Source organism: Schistocerca gregaria, chromosome 7, assembly GCF_023897955.1.
Source record: "Schistocerca gregaria isolate iqSchGreg1 chromosome 7, iqSchGreg1.2, whole genome shotgun sequence".
NCBI classification, from domain to species: Eukaryota; Metazoa; Arthropoda; class Insecta; order Orthoptera; family Acrididae; genus Schistocerca; species Schistocerca gregaria.
In genome coordinates this window covers 396552650-396568324 of record NC_064926.1, presented here as the reverse complement: position 1 = coordinate 396568324, position 15675 = coordinate 396552650, and the positions used below count along the sequence as shown (strand labels likewise).

The 15675-nt window shown below is 36.1% G+C and overlaps 1 protein-coding gene across 1 annotated transcript in view; it reads left to right on the top strand.

Moving 5' to 3' along the window:
- The first annotated feature begins 8255 nt into the window (after window positions 1-8255).
- Window positions 8256-15675, top strand: part of LOC126281238 (uncharacterized) — a 201012-nt gene continuing 193592 nt past the window's right edge. Inside the window, exon 1 of the mRNA XM_049980010.1 lies at window positions 8256-8394. The gene's annotated coding sequence lies outside the window, so the exon portion shown is untranslated. The remainder of the gene's footprint in view (window positions 8395-15675) is intronic.

Sequence of the window (15675 nt, the reverse complement as noted above, 5' to 3'; positions counted from 1 at the left end):
CAGTTCCCCTGTTAGTTTATTTGGTATAGGTCCCACATAATCCAGCAATATTCTAGAACCAGTCACATGAGTGATTTGTAATCAATCTCCTTTGTAGACTGATTGCACTTCCTCAGTATTCTACCAATAAAGCGAAGTTCATCACCTCCATCATCCATGTCTGAGACAATGTGATCATTCCATTTCACATCCCTACAAAGTATTACATCCAGGTATTCATATGAATTGGCCAATTCCAACAGTGACTCATTGATATCACAGTCACAGGATAGTATTTTTTCATTTTTTTTCATTTTGTTAAATGCACAGTTTTACATTTCTGAACATTTAAAGCAAGTTGCCAATCTTAGCACCATGTTGAAGTCTTATGAAGATCTGGCTGAATATTTGTGCACTTTCTTCCAAACAGTACTTCATCACAGATAACTACATAATCTCCTAAAAGTGTTAGGTTACTACTAACATTGCCAGCAAAATTATCAACATACAACATGAACACCAAGGGTTCCAACAGACTTTCCTGGGGCACACCTGAAGTTACTTCTACATCTGACAATGACTCTCGAGCTAAGGTACTGTGTCCTTCCCACCAAAAGATCCTCAGTCCAGTCACTTTGGCAGTAAGTGTGGGTGCGCTACTGAGTCAAATGCTTTTTGGAAATCAAGGAATGCTGCATCTGCCTAATTGCCTTGATCAAAACCTTTCAGTATGTCATGTGAGAAAAGTGTGAGTTTCACATGATCGATGTTTTCAGAATGCACGCTGAGTGGCATTGAGGAGGCCATTCTGTTCAAGATACCGCATTATGTTTGAGCGCAGAATACTATCTAAGATTCTACAACAAACTGATGTCAAGGTTGTTGGACAGTAGTTTTGTGGATCACTTCTACTACCTTTCTTGATAACGGGTGTGACCTGTGCTGTTTTCCAAGAACTGGACATGGTTTGTTCAAGGGCTCTACAGTATATTATAGCTGAAAAGGGACTAACAACCACATATTCAGTACAGAATCTGACAGGGATTCTATCAGGCCCTGAAACTTTGTTCAACTGTTTCTCAACAACACTAATGCTAATACTTATTTCATTCATCTTTACAGTGGTGTGAGGATTAAATTGGGGCAGTTGTCCTGGGTTTACCTTTGTAAAGTAACATTTGAAAAGTGAGTTAATTGTTTCAGATTCTGCTTTGCTACCCATAATTTCAGTTCCTATCTCATTCACTAACTTTGGTGCCACTAATACTCTTTCCATACAACCAATAGACATCTATCTTCAAGCACCTGCCAGTTCAATTCTTTCAGCTCATTTATGACACTCTTACATGGGTTGAAAATGAACTTGTGACTACTTGTGCTGCAGTCTGTGACTGAGCCAATATTCTCATTCCATTACATATCCTCACCAATTGGTATATTCAGATATTTGTATGATTTGACTGATTCCAACTGTGACTCATTGAAAATCGTCATAGAATACTATCTATTTTGTTCTCCCCCCCCCCCCCCCCCCATTCTGTTTAGTGTATAGTTTTACATTTATGAACATTTAAAGCAAGTTGTCATTATTTGCACCACTTTGAAATCTTATCGAGATCTGACTAAATATTTGTGCAGCTCCTTTATGACATTATTTTGTTACAGGAAAACTACATCATCTGCAAAAGGTCTAAGGTCGCTATTATTATTGTCTGCAAGTTCATTAGTATAGGAAGTATCAAATGTCCCAACACACTTCCCTGTGTCACACCCAATGTTACTTCTATATGTGTCGATGGTTCTTCATCCAAGAGAACTTACTCCATCCTCCCTACCAAAAAAATCCTCAATCCAGGCACAAATTTCACTTGATACCCTATATGATCTTACTTTTGATAGTAAGTGTAGCTGTGGTTTTGAGCTGAATGCTTTTTGGAAATCGAGGAATATTGCAACTATTTGTACCTGTCTAATTCATTTTATTTTATTTATTTATTTCAAATCCCATAAATCCATATAGTGATGAATCACAAGGATGTGGAATGAGTCAGGTTTACATCTTTATAGACATACAACAACCATTAGAACAAATGACAAGAATGTAGATATCTAGTGATATAAGCTTAAAGGGTGAACTAAAATTAAATAAACATGAAGTAAACAACTGAAAATAACTTTTAGTACAGAAACAAGAAAATTCATATACTGATCATCTCAGGCAGCGAAGATGATTTATAGCTAACATAATATAAACAGAGACTAGAATATAAATAGGAAATACAATAACAGATTACAGCTTCAAGTCACAATATGGAAAGTTCGCACAATGGATGCTCTACCCCAGGTGGTAACTCTGATGAGGAATCCACCATTACATCATGTAATGCAATGCGACCTAAGATTCTGGGGAGTCCCAACATTTGCGATGAAGAAAAGATGAAATATATAGAAAAGCCTTCCAAGTTTTAGTTCAAGAAGAAGAACTAATTTGGAACGGTAAATTTAAATTCTCTTCTGAAAACTGGGAAACAAAAGGAATTATAATTATTTCTGCGGAAGAACGATATACAGATTATAGCAGTTCAGGAAACACGATTCTTAGATGAGGATGTAGTTGACACACAACATTATAGAATTTATAAAGGGAAACCAGCAGTGAGAATAACGGAAAAAATACCGATGTCTGGAAAAGCATTATATGTAAACAAAAAAATTGTAGATAGTATAACAGAATTTAGATCGAATTCAGAAAGGATATCCATGTTAACAATGAAGTGCAAGAGTAAAAGTTACACCCTCATAAATTGTCATGCACCTATAAATGCTGACAACAGAAGAAATCTGGAGAAAGTAAATAAATTCAAATAAAATTTCTGCCGTCTAAACCAAAAAAGGCGACCAAGAAAGTGATCAGATACAACACCACTACAGCTAATATTACAAAAGAAAATAAAGAAAAATTTAGAGAAGAAACTGAGACAAGTAAAGAAGGTGATTGGCGTGAACTCCAGATGAAATTAACTCAAGCAGCAGAGAATACTTTAGGATTAGCCAAGAATAAAAAGAAGACATGGTGGAATGAGGAGTGTGAAGAAGTACTAATACAAAGAGCTCAAAAATGGAGAAAATGGAGATGTTCGAAAAAAGAGGATGACCTTGAACAACTCAGACAACAAAGAAAAGAAACATCAAAAATAATCCGGAAAATCAAAAGGAACTTTGAAAATTGTCAGCTTATTGAAATAGAAGAAAATTTCACCAAAAATAATTCTAGAAATTTTTACCATACTTAAAGGATATCAGGCACCAAGTATTTGTTTCAAAGATGAAAATGGCAAAACAGGATTAAATAATAAAGAAAATTGTGAAATTTTAGCAAATTTTTTTGAAAAGTTGTTAAACTGTCCCGTTCCAACAGAGAAATTAGAATTTACAGTGACACCTCAAAATCTATAGGAAGATTTCCCGCCAACAGACCTAGAAATTCATGAAGTCATCAAAACACTCAAAACAATAAAGCAAGTGGTGAAGACTCCATTACAGCAAAATTATTGAAGTGGTCAAAACCAAAAATCATAAAGGATCTACAGCTGCTTTTTGAGAACATTTGGAAAACTGAAAAGATTCCAGTTGAATGGAAAACAGCATTAATCCACCCACTACATAAAAAGGGAGACAAACAAAATGTCAGTAATTACAGCGGAGTGTCACTTCTGCCAGTGGCATACAAAATATAATCAAAAATTCTCCTCAACAGAGTGGTAGATACTTCAGACAAACAACTAGGAGAATATCAGGGTGGTTTTCGAAAGGGAAGATCTTGTGCAGAACAAATTTTTAACTTAAAGTCAATAATTCGCCATATAATGTTAACCAGCAAACCAATACTAGTGTCATTTATAGATTTCAAGAAAACATTAGACTGTATATAAGAGAAACGATAGATAAGGTCATTAGAGAATCTGGTGTTAAATCAAAACTAGCAAACATAATTCGTGATACACTAACAGATAAAGTATCTAAAGACAAATTTATGGGAGAAGTATCTCAGCCTGGTCTAACTGGTGTTAGACAAAGTGACGGTTTATCACCTTTACTGTTTAACTGTGTTCTAGAAAAAATTGTAAGGATCTGGAATTCAGACCTAAAAAATCACAAAACTGAACCGATAACTCTGGGAAGGAAAACAAATGGAATTAAGGTAAACTGCCTGGCTTTTGTGGATGATTTTGCAATACTTTCAGAAAACCTAACAGTAGCAGTTACTCTAATAAACATTCTGGAAAAATTAGCAAACAAAACTGGTCTCAAAATTTCAGCTGAAGAAACAAAATTTATGACAACTATAAAAAAAATGCACCAAATTACATAGAAATACAAATAGGTAAAATAGAGCGAGTAAATAAATTTAAATATCTTGGAGAAACTATACAACAGAATGGGCTAGAAAAATCTGCAATAGATGTAATAATTAACAAAATGGAAAGAGTATATGGTTTGACCAAAAACATTTACAACAAGAAGTGTATACCTAGAAAAACAAAACTAAAACACTACACCACAGTGGTACGACCAGAATGTTTATATGGATCTGAATGCCCAACAATGAACTATAAGATGGACAAACTAGAGGTACTGGAAAGAAGGATTATTAGAAATAAATGGGTGCAATGAAAACTGCAGATGGTTGGAAAATAAGAAGTAATGAGGAGATCTACAAAAATATAGAGAAAAAACCTGAGAATGCCTAATGATGAACTATAAGATGGACAAACTAGAGGTACTGGAAAGAAGGATTATTAGAAAAATAATGGGTGCAATGAAAACTGCAGATGGTTGGAAAATAAGAAGTAATGAGGAGATCTACAAAAATATAGAGAAAAAATCTGAAGTAATGGCCAAACGAAGATTAACCTTTTTTTGGACATATCTACCGAATGGATAGAAATAGACTAACAAAACAAATACTCCTATATTTCTGGAAGAAGAAATTGACAATAGCATGGATTACATAAGTAAGAAAAGATCTTGAAAGAAACAACATCAAAGAATCAGAAATAGCAGAAAGAAACCATTTTAAAAACAAAACACTAAATTTGGAAGACTTTCAAAGCAGAAGAAATAAAAAATCGGGAGCAACATGGACAGAAGAAAGGAAGAGACTTCATGGGGAGAAAATGAGGGAATATCCATAATGCATTTTTTAAATTTAAATGTAAAATGTAAATGTAGGTGGGCAATTAATGTGGGCTTTGATATCACATGGAAGAGAATTGAGGAGTTCAGTGGCAGAATAATGAACACGTTTTTGTACAATACTTAGCTGTTTTAGATCTCTGTGTAAATCATTTTTAGACCTTGTATTGTGATCATGGTGTGTATTATTGGGTGTTAAGACAGAATGGTTATTCAAGACAAAAACCAGCAAAGAAAATAAGCATTGACATGTGGTGCTTAATATTTGGAGCTTCTGCAGGTTTCTGCAAGAATATCTTGGATGAACACTACTCATGATTCTAATTGCTCTCTTTTGTGGAGTAAAGATCTTTTCAGCTAAAGATTGATTACCCCAAAAAATTATACCGTATGACATGATGGAGTGAAAATAGCCAAAGCAAGCTGCTTTGATAGCACTCATATCACCAACAGGGGTAATTATACGCAGGACATAAGTTGCTACACTTGGTCTTTTATGAAGAGCTAAAATATGCGCAGACCAGTTTAACGTGTCATCAATTATAATTCCCAGAAACTTAAAGGTGGCACACTATAATATATTTTGACTGTCACAGTATAAGTTGATTGATTCATTTTCTTGGAGTGATGCATGAAATTGAATATGTTTCGTCTTAATTCATTAGACTTAAACCTGTGTAGGACATCTAACTACAGTGATACATTTACCTGCTAGTTGACTTTCAAGCATAATAGTAGTGTCATCAGCAAAAAGAGTAAATTTGCTCTCAGTGTTTGTACAGTGTGGTAGATTATTGACAAAGATAAGAAACTGTAAAGGCTCCAAAATGGATCTTTGTGGCACTTTAATCTGCCCCAGTCTCTGAGACAGGACAGCCATCAAAACCATTTAGTATCACCTTCTACCTACTATTGTGTAGAAATGATTCAATCCATCTACCAGTACTACCGTTCAAACCATAAAAGTTGGTCTTCTTTAAGAAAATACTGTGGTCAACACAGTCAAAGGCCTTTGACAAATCACAGAAAATCCCAATAGGTGACATTTTATTATTTAGTGACTCAATAATTTAATTTGTGAGAGAGGAAATAGCCTGCTCTGTTGATCTATTCATTTGGAAACAAAATTGATTTTTGTTGGGGAGTTGTGTATGGTGAGGTGCTGTACAATTCTTTTGTACTCTGCTTTCTCTAATATTTTTTAGAAGCAATTTAATAGAGATATTCGATGGTAGTTGGTCAAATTAGTTTTTTCACCCTTCTTAAAATGTGGTTTCAAAATAACAGTCTTCAATCACTCTGGGACAGTACCTTGCTGTAAAGATTCATTAAAGATGTGGCACAGGGCTTGACATATATAATCACTACAGTGCTTTACAACTTTCGATGAAATGTTTTCAATACCTGTGGAGTTTTTGTTTTTTAAGGATTTGATTATATTTTTGACTGCACTAGTAGTGACTGGAGCTGTTCAAATTATGTCATATATGTGTGGTCAGCTCTTTGTAATAAATTAATGACCATATTTAATGAACTGTTACAACCAACATGATCTGCTGCAGCTAAGAAATGATTGTTAAATAAGTAAGAAATTGCTACAGGATTATGTAGCACATTGTCATTATGGCTTATCTCTATGGTGTTATCTTCCTTATTTTTTATTTTGTTTTTAGAGTTATCAATTTCAGATTTAATATTTAAGCTTTTAGATTTGTGTATTGCCACTTTTAAAACTTTACACTACAATTTATAATAAGATCTTTTAAAGGTACCATTTGACAATCTCGATGAGGCACGTAATTCCCTCTTAGTCCTGAAGGAAGTTTAAATTCCTTATGTAATCCACGGTAGTAGTAGTAGAAGAAGCCTCAGTGTTCTTTCTGACAGTTCTTTTTGGAAAAAAACACTTCCAACAGGGAGATAAATTCATTTAACAAAATGTTAATACATCACTGACATCACTTTTCCTATAAACTGGGTCTCAATCTATTTGTGATAGATGGTAATTAAAGTCAGAAAGGGTTTCAATGCTTATACATCTAAAGAATTGGTAGGTGTGGGAGATTTTGCTGTACAAACTGATTTTATTAACACTAAGCAGTTGGCCATCATGATCAGAAAGACCATTTATCACTTGCCTTATACTTGCATTGTTGATTCTGTTCTTATCAATGAAAATATTGTCTATCAGACTTTTGCAGTTTTCTGTGACTAGTGGGGAAGTTAGCCGTAAGTTGTAAGAATTCATTAAATGTACCATGTCACTCCTATTGTGACTATCAATTAAGAAGTTGACATTTAAGTCACCAGCAACTATGAAATTTCTGGATTTAGAAAAAAGTTTGCACAAAAGTGTTTACAACTTACTCAGAAAAATACAAAATTTCCCTGATGGAGCTCTGTATTTTGTAAGCACTGTAACTGACAGGTTCTTTGCATGTACTTCGATCCCACAGACTATGCTAACTTGATTCATGGCTTTCAGTATGTCACGTGAGAAAAGCGCGTGCTGGCTTCTAGATGATCGATGTTTTCGGAACCATGGTGGAGGGCACTGTGCGAGTTACTTCATTAAACTGAATTTTAAATTGCCTACATATCAGAACAGGTCGTCTGCGATATCTGTCTTCCATCAGACTCGTTTTATGCCCAAAGTCATTACTACATGGAATACGAAATTTCTAACAACTATCCAGAATATAGTACAGTAAACTTACTACCGCGTCGTACTCCAAAAGCGTCCTGGAAGCGAGGCCAACTCTTTAGCATATGGCGCGATAACAATTACGATATGCCTGTCTTGAAATTTCCATAGTGTTAGCTGTATGTAGCTGTTTATACGTTTGTTTTCGGCCAAAGAGAAGGGCTACAGGTGGTCAATACTGGGTTGGGTCTATGTAGTTGAAACTGATGTCTATCATCGAAAGTAAACGGAATGTCTCCGCCGTCCATTGTCTTCTATCGTGGTATAAAAATATTTGACATTGCGAACTGCTGACCGTCTTCGCTTTGTCATTCAAAATCTTTAATAGCTTACTCCATGTTCACAAAACAGAAAATAAGGTGACGTGTGCACCAGCTGGCCGTGCCACGTCGACACTTTAACATTCCGAGCACTGCAGTCAGTATATGCGTACAGCTGCGTATGCTTTTCGTCTAGAGATCGTCTCCTCAGCTGCAAAGTCAAATATTTTACGGCGCCAGTACTTCAGAGCAGCGGTGAGTTGTTGCGTAGACTAGTTTCATACCGTATTATCCATAAGAGCTGATTTTATTGGCATTGCTCGTTCTACCGATTATTGCTATGAACTAGTTGGCCTTATTATCTGTCAGTGCTGATGGGATCCTTAGTGGCAGTTTATTGAACGATTGGTATCTTGAATCAAGCAAACATAAGAAGTGGAGGCAGTAATTTACTTTTGTCGCTTCGATAATGTGGTTAAATCGTACTGTGAACACTTTACAGACTTCCACGTATTATTGTTTTTAATAACTGCGACTAGATTATTGGTTTATTATCAACTGACTGCCTTGGCTGAGTATTTTTTGTTTCAGCTCCATTGCCAATTCACTGTGGATGCACCTTTCCTGGATGACACACGAATATTAGCATAACCCTACATTGCGTAATGACTTCACTTAAATTTTTGGGGCTCAGAATTAGTTGAATATAAAAAGAAAATTTTGTTATTCATATTCCACATGTGAGCTTTAGGAAAATGATTCTAATACTAGGACTTCTTGAGTATGGTTATTATGCATCATCTAATTAAATAGGACCCTTAGAGGCAGAACCTTAATTAAGTTTAGTTTACTATAGTTTCATTATATATATATTCCATGGATCATAACTGCGACCTCTTGCAATGATGGGTACGTGTAGTTTTTCAATTATAATACACTGCCTTAGTGAAAAATGTGGCAACATGCTGAGCATAGAACATAATTGTCTACGGTAACTATGTATTATCTCCTTTTTTTAAAGACGCACAAAGTGCGAGAAATTGCCGTTTTCTTTCTTCGCGTCTTGGGTCTATATGGCTGATCTGTTCTAGCCTGCTACTGTAACACGCCACTAAAACGCAGTCTGTTTTCCATTGATAGTAGCTATTCCTTCCAAATACGACAATCGAAATTCAATTGACCGGTGACAATGCTTCGACTTCCCACATTTTCTCATGTAACGCTGGTACGGTACCTGCTCGTAACTAAGCTCATCAAACATAAAATATAGACTACTAGTGTAAATAAATCTGTATTCTATTTTATTCGTGTACATCACATGAAAATGCCTTATCTTTTTGAAAGCAGTACGGTAGTGCACAAAAAATGTACCTGCCACATTCGGCACTTTGTTTTTAATGCTCATTTTTCATTGTACTTAACGCAAAGCTGTATTTGTTATAGTGTCACATTTTCACATACTAATTAAAGATAAAAATCGTTAGACTGAGACCTATATAATAAAAAAAATCTTTGTTACGAAACTGTTTCAGCAGCACCAAATACGGTACCAATTATTTTATTGAACAACTACTTTTGTAACCTGTCCTCCAAAATACATTTCTTAATATACAGTTCTATCAAATTTACCATGATTTAAAACGTTATATTCCATAATATGATTTACGTCTATTTTCATGACTCGTAAATACTAATGCTTCCCGCCAAAAATTGCGGTATGAAGGTTGTAGCACTGGTGTTTTTTTTTTCTTTTCTTTTTTTTTTTTTTTTTTTTTTTAAAAGAAGCAATTATAGGTATTTCTGTATAGATTCTTGTTAATACAAATTGCAGCGTATTGTTAGTCTTGAGGTCAGGAGTAAGTAGAAAGTTAAGCGTTAGTTAAATTTTTAATTTTAGCAAGTAACGTTCGGAAAACATGCTAATTAGGTTTCATTGTCTTGTCGAAAAAACACAAAAAGTGAGTACATATTAAGATTTGAAGAAACATTATAACTTACCAATAACTAAAGTTTTCACGATATGGCACGTGGCAATAACAGGACGAAGAAAACGAGAAAAACCCTAACATCTGTTACAGTGGGGCGTACCCTCCGCCATACACTTCACAGTGGTTTGCAGAGTACAAATGTAGACGTAGATGTAGAACATCTATGATATACAGTAAAAAATAATTACAATGTTATAAATCTGACAACACAAACATGTTCCGTTTCCCAGTGCCTACAACTAAAAAGCAATATGTGATTTCCAACTAGTGTGTTCAAATGAGTAACTTTAAACATGCAGTAAAAAATACGATAAGGTAGTTCTACAGAAAAAAAGAAATGTGCATATGTCATTATTGGCCGAACATTCCATCTGCCTGGTGCAAGTCTGATTTTAGATAACGTCGGCTACTTGTGCCGATGATGATGAAGTGGTGATGACAACACACACACGCTCAGTCCCAAGCGGAGAAAATCCAGACCCGGCCGGCAATAGAACCCGGAAGCCCATTGTAGAGAGGTAGCGAAACTATCCAAAAAGCGACCACTATATTTAACAAAATGGGAGGGTGCGCTGAAAAGTAATGCCTCAGAATTTTTTATGTAAAAATCTTAAAGCTTTTTAAGTAAAGCAAACGATATCAACATTCTACGTCTTTATTCTTCATGTCTACATATTTCTCAACAGTCAACCTGACGACGAACACATTTCTCGCAACAAGATACCATTTTGTTGATACCGACATTGTAGAATGTTTCACAACCTCGCCTCTGTTTGCGCCACTTCATCACTGTCAAATTGAAGGCCTTGAAGGCGTTTCTTAAATTTTGGAAACAGATGTAAATCGGATGGGGCCAAGTCGAGACTATATGGAGGATGATAGATGACAATGAACCGAAGGCGTCGGACTGTTGCAGATTGGTAGCGCTCGTATGTGGTTACGCATTGTTATATTGAAGGTGCGCCATGTGTGGACGGTCTCTTCAAATTCGAAATTCGATTACAGCACACTGTTTCTCAGGAATTGACACATTTACGTTACAAGCCGCAATGCTACACGCTACACTTCAGTGCTCTTAAGCTTTAAGAGTTTTCACATAAAAAATTTGGAGATATTATTTTTCAGTGCACACCCGTAGATAACACCTCATTGCAAGTTCTCGTAATGTTCTAATCATCATCTCATAACAGAAGTATCAGTTTCGATTAAAAGGTGTTGGTGCCCTACAAAAACTTTTTTTATTTCTTTATTGTTATTTTCAAACCTGTTTACAGGCAGGCCTGCAGCAGCATGCTACGCCGCTCTTTGGCCTCAGAGAAACATACAAGATACAAATGATGACAATGTGATATAAAAATACGGTGGACATAGAAACGGAGACAAACACTTTTTAAAATACAACGAGCTATTCACGGGCGTAGAGTCCAAGTTAAAGGTGTTCAGACACGTGGACAGATACATAGACGAAAATTGTCACACGTAAACGTAGGTGCACAAAACGAATAGCACTGAATCTCTTAAGCACAAAACGACGGCACACACAGAAAGACGAGGCGTTGATCTCCGGCCTACAATAACTTAACATTAGGCAATATCAAACAAATAGTGTAGAACGAGAGCAGTGACGTTCGCCTGTGATTTTAATGCTGGTAGCTCTTGTAATGTAAACGAATTATTGTAATTATATTAAACATTTTATGGTTATTAAAAGCCTGTTCTTGACATAAATGCTGTGAGAGTGCTGAATGGGAAACAGTTTAATCACAGGAAATACTGTAGAGTGGGGACAAACTGCCAAGTGCAAATTTGAAATAAAGCCTTTCAGTGCCAACCATTGCTAGCAAGGAGGGAAGGAGCAGAATATGTAAAGAAACACCAACAACCACAGAAGGTGCCTTATAAATAAAAGCCAAATGTGTCTGGAGTAATTCTCTTTGATTAAATTGCAGTCAGCTCTAGACAGATAACCTATAATAATAGATTTTAACAGATGCTGCAGAAGATGGTCACACAAACAAACGTATTATCTTTTGTGGATATACAGATGTTTGTGTTTGGAGTTGTTGCTTTGTTTGGCCTCAACCATTCCTTTCTTTTTCTTTTGTTAGCATATAGACTCCATTCCTTGGCACCAGTAATGATACAGGATAGAAATTGTCAGTGTTGTTCATGAGACAATTAATGATGAGCAAGCAGAGATATATATATATATATATGGCCATCCATTGACTTGTGATTTGGGCTAAGAGCATGCAGTACACAGACACCTGATTTTTTAAACTCAGATTTTGCACAATGGTACAATAATCACAGCTCATCACATTTGCTAGTTCTCAAGTGTAATGACATGGATCATTGTGGATTAATACGTTTAAGTGCTCTTCATCAAACCCCGATGGTCTTTCTGGAAGTAGAAAGTCACTAATGTCAAAAAAGATCCTACTTAAAATGAGAACATCACTTTCTTGCTGTGGTCTGCCCAATGGCATTATCCCCACACAGGGCTCAGATGTTTCTGACTGTTTCCACTGTTGTCACCCCTCTACTTAACCCAAACAGAAAAATATCTCAGAAATGTTCCGATTTCTCCACTTGGCTCTTCATTTTATTACACCCACAGCTCCATTCTCTATCTCCAAATGACAAAATGACAATGTGTAAACTCGTATAGCAGCAGTGAACTACAGGTAAAAAATGACAATCAATAAATAAATCCATAGTAACCAGAACACCAACATGCAAAACAAAAATACTATGAACTTTTGAACCAACCAGATACACACAGGACAAAAAGTTATTCCCTCCCCCTTGCCCCCTTCCCCCTGGAGATATCACACTAATACCATGCAATGCCACCACTACCTATGATAATTGTCTCAGTTAATTAAGGAAGAGAGTCCACAGTTTCTTTCAAATATTGCTATGTCCAGTTGAAGCCACTCTCTGACGAGTGAGAATTTGAAATAAACATTCTGGCTCATGTTCAGGATAACCTGAATGAGTTGTCCAAAGTCATGTTACAAAAAATACCCCCAAAACTATGCAAAAAAAAAACTCTGGCTAGAAATGTACTCTCCACATACCGTTGGTTAGATGCTTCATGAGACTGTTGATGCACTCCATGCGTTACATCATTAGAAAAGAGATAAATTTGTGAGTTGTCAGACCGCAATACATAACTCCAGTCAGCTGATGTCCACTTCCAGCATTGTTTGGCCCATTGAAGATACACAGTTTTTTGTGCCACTCTGATCAGTGGCGTTTTGTGAAGTACCCAATACCAAGTGCCCATTGAATGCAGTTCCCTTTCCAGTGTTTGCTTGGAAACTGGTTGAGGTGGACCTGTATTCACCGTCAGCAGCAATTCCTATTGGGTTTGAATCTGACTGCCATGATACGTGCCTCGAGCACTGTTGGTTAGGATCTTTTTACAACTGTTCTTACTCTGTGTTACATGACTGTGAGTGGTATCTAATTCCATATGGACATGTTAGACAGTCCTCATTGATGCACCAAGAAGTCGGACAACTTAATTCATGTTGTGGTCATGGAAATGTTCAAATATAATAACTCCTTTCTAATATCTGGCCATGTCTCCATGTTGACTTATCTTAGTGTGCTGATTCCATACAAGTTACTATCACATATAAACTACTTCATAGCCATGTGTTATGTCAGTGGGGGAGGATCACATGGCCAACTGGTGCCAGTTCTAGACCACCTACAGAGCTCCAGTGTCCATTATGTTCTTTTAAATAGAATAATATTTTGTCTGGTGTGATTATAATATGTATACTTATAAATGTGTTTGGCAACAGGTACATAAAATTTCATTATAACTTTTCCAAGTATTGAAAAAATAGGAAAAAAGACTTTCATAAGTTGCCCACATATGAAACAAGAAACTTGAAACCCCTGCTAGAACTGTTTTATAGCATATTGTACTCTACTCATGAATCGAATTTAATTTAGTTTTATTTGCTCCCGTGGGATTACATTGTGTACAGTAAATGTATAGGCCTATGTAATGTAGGAAATGTCAGAAACAGAAAATCTTCATTATCACTTGTTTCCTAAGGAGCATTCATTATGGCTACACTCGCCAACATGAGTGATTTTGAAGAACAATATATACAAATTTGGAGTTATTCTTGGTGGCAATAGTTAGTAACTCACCCTGTATAACCTTCTTACATGTTTATTAAACCAAGCAATATTCAAACATATGGTTGCTCTCCTTCCCCGCATCCACTGTTTGCTACTATTTTTCCTTCTCTTCTTTTTCCTACTATCAATTTCCATTCCCTCATCACAATTAAAATTTCATCTTTCCAGACTGTGGCTGATTGAGGTGATGAATGGTTAGCACACTGCACTCGCATTTGGTAGGACGATGGTTCAGGTACCCGTCCGACCATCCTGCTTCAGATTTTCTGTGATTTCCCTAAATCACTTATGGTGGTTCCTTTGAAAGAACATGGTCAATTTCCTGCCTCATCCTTTCTTACCCCAAGCTTGTACTCTATCTCTGATGACCTCACTGTTGATGAGACATTAAATTCTAAATATTCTTCCTTCCTTCCTTGCTTCCTTCTTTTTAAGACATTGGTTGGTGTCATTTCGAATACTGAGCATGATACATGCTCTTTTGATCTTGCTATTTACAAATCACTCTACCAGATGCTACCACTCTGACAGCCTTTGCAGCCTTTAAAGGTTGTTGATAATATACTATGGTTTTCTGGGAATTAGTCCATGGTCTTGGAGCATGTTTTTGTGCCTGAAGTTTTATCTCCTCTTTTTCAGATATTCTCAGAGGCACTGGAAGTGTGAATAGTTGACTCCAATGACTACGCTGTAAACAGTGGATCAATTTATATTGTGCTTGCTCAGCTGTCTCTCTTTTATTGATGAATTCCGGAGTGGAAACTTTCATATTACACACATTTAATTACTCTTAAAACAATTGCCACACTTTTCATATGAATTACCCTCTCTAGTGATAAATGAGTCTTGTTTTATGTTATTTCACACAGTCACTCTTACTACTACTTTACTTATGGCAATTATCCATGGTTTATAGGCAGTTTACCTTTGCCACTTTAGGCAGCCAAGGAGCTATTGATATGTATAGAAATCTGAAAGGAATTACACTTGATCCCATGATACCAAACTGACCTGGGATGAACCAAACAATACCAGAACTGCAACTTTGTGGGGTTACAACTGAATTACAATATTCTTTTCAATATTCTTCCCACATAATACAAAATAAATTATGTACCGTTTCCTATAAATCAACAAAATTCTGTTCAAGTAATGTTCCTTCTCATTCCATTGCCATTCCATATACTTCATAGCCATTTGTGACTGCACCATGTGTTCTGTTTATTACACTGCTGCAACCTACTGCAGTGCCATCATATGTAGTAACTACTTCATCAAGTGGAGAGCTATCTGTTAAGGAGATCACCTCATGTATCAGTTAATGTGTAGCCTTTGTTCAGGTTTCAGTTAGCTAGACAAGCATTTGTAGGACATTGGTGTG